The 2341-nt window shown below is 38.3% G+C and overlaps 1 protein-coding gene across 1 annotated transcript in view; it reads left to right on the plus strand.

Annotated features, from left to right (window-relative positions):
- cdk14 (cyclin-dependent kinase 14) overlaps positions 1-2341 on the plus strand; it is a 202912-nt gene that overhangs the window by 869 nt on the left and 199702 nt on the right. The gene's annotated exons all lie outside the window — the stretch shown is intronic.

Raw genomic sequence — 2341 nt, forward strand, 5'->3', positions numbered from 1 at the left:
ATCAGTTCAGTCTGTATGACCTCAGCATAAATTCAGACTTATTTTAGGAAAAGAAATGCCTTTTTTCTGTCACTAGAGGTAATAATAACTGTAGACTCCACAGTTTTTACAGTCTGGAGGTGAAACCAGGAGGAGCTAAACTAAAATTATTTCACATTTATTTCACAAGAGGTGCCACAACTGATTTACCAAGGCGTTGTTTCAATTTTTGTTGCCATGTAGGGCTAAAACTATAGATTTTCCCCATTATGAATTATTGGGTCTTGATTAGTTGATTGATCTTTTGGTCTCTAAAATGTCAGAGAATATACAAATGAGCATTACAGTACTAAAACTGAAGGGGACGTGTGTCAGTTGCTTGTTTTGTCTGACCGGTAGTCCAAGAAATTCACTTTACTGTCCCATAAAAGCAAACAACAAACAGGCAATGTTTGACTTCTAGGGTTAATCAGTTATCAAGAAAGTTGTTGATTAATTTTTTGTGAACAACTAAGCCATTAGCAGTTTTTTTCATACCACAATATGTACAAGTATTGTTGATAAGGATCCCTTGTATTTGGTTTTGCCAACTTGTGGACAAACTCTGTAATGGCACCACAGTCTCAAACATATGTCATCATCCATTAATACATACCACATTAATACAACCATTTTCACCCAACTGTTCTTTAGTAAGGAATGTAAAACCGGTATCATTTATTCAGTATTTCATAAAAAGGTGGCACAATCTAAGGGCTCCAAACCCATTATTTTTATTATTATATATTAATGGATAAATGGTCCTTAAAATGTCAGAAAATGGTAACAAAAAATGTTGATCAGTGTTTCCAAAAACCCAAGGTGACGGGGGAAGCGATGTTGAGCATGTTAAAAGTAGATAGCTATTGGACAAATTGTTATTTTAAACATTGGTATTGGCCCGGTCGGTGCATACAAATCCGTCAATAATTTTTCAAATAAATGATCAATTGTTCAATCTATAGAATATCAGAGCCCAATGAGATGTCTTCCGAGAGCTTGATGTGACTGACAGATATCATCAATAAGTTGGTGGTCAATAAAATATCAGTAAACCTTTTTATTTTTTTAAAGGCAAAAGGCAATTTCCCAACTTCACTTCTTCAGATTTACCAACAGCCCAAAACAAAATAACAAAAAACAGTTTTCAGTCATAAAAACAAAGAAAAGCTGCATATTTTCACATTTGACAACTGGAAGCAGTCCAGTTTGCTTGAAAAACTGCAGTGCTTAAATATCTGTCAGCTGACCAACTAGATCAAATCCTCTTTTACTGTGTACATTTAGCTAGCAGGCGTTAAATTCATCAACGTTATGAAAAGTATGGGTGATGGTTTTGTTTAGAGTTAAATCCCTGCATCATCATCATCTCTTCCCACTTCCAGTTTTTAAATATAGTTCTAGTTCTTAAGTAACCTCGTATGTACGTCTGTGAACAAAAACCATAGCGAACATCCAATCACATCACTGGTTGTCAAGGTGCACCCATCATATCTTATTTAATCTTTCTCTTATTTCCCTCTCTCATACACACACATCCTGCTGCACACACACACGCAGAGCGCCTTGGCATCGTCATAGGGTTCAGTGGCCTTTGAAGCAGCGTGCGTGGAGAATGAATAGCTGGATGCAGCCTGTAGGAAAAGATGAGGAATGAACAGAAGTGAGTTCGGGTCGATGTTGCGGGAGAAGAAAGATTGGCATTGACTTTTCTGCTGTGTGGACGCTCATCTCCTATTGGCCATCTTTCCTCCCATCTAAATCAACACATCTGAGCATCGATCGGGCTCTTGCTCGGCTCCATGGATGCTTTAACAAAGCGCATTAAAGAGCCAGCTTTATTGTTTATGTCCTTGTAACAGTGTTGATCCAACGGGTCCCTGTGGGCAGGGCTTTGTCACGTGTCAACTTATGGCTCTGTGCATTGTGGATGTTTTCATTATAACCACTTCAAACCTGGTTAATGGACTGATGCTGGCTCTTTTCTGAATTGTGAGTCCAGGTTTGGTCCTCATGAGCTAGAGAGCTATCAGTTTGTCACGTGAAAGTGAGGGGGGCAGATCGTGTTTTCAAGATCATGAAGAAAGCCCTAGATAGATTATATGGAAGTAATGCGATGTCTTTCATGCATTTTTATTAAAAGTATATCAAATCATACAAATCTCCTGTGACCCCATTGGTCAGGGACATTTGGGACATTTGGGACATCAAAAATTTAATGTGGGGCTTTCTGCATAGCCCCCTTCTCAACGTAATTATTGTTTTTCTGTGGTCGTGACTGAAAACTAAGTCCGATACCCGGTAAGGCTGCTCAATTAATCGA

This window comes from Morone saxatilis, unplaced genomic scaffold, assembly GCF_004916995.1.
Source record: "Morone saxatilis isolate NCDOM2014 unplaced genomic scaffold, NCSU_SB_2.0 Contig24, whole genome shotgun sequence".
NCBI classification, from domain to species: Eukaryota; Metazoa; Chordata; class Actinopteri; family Moronidae; genus Morone; species Morone saxatilis.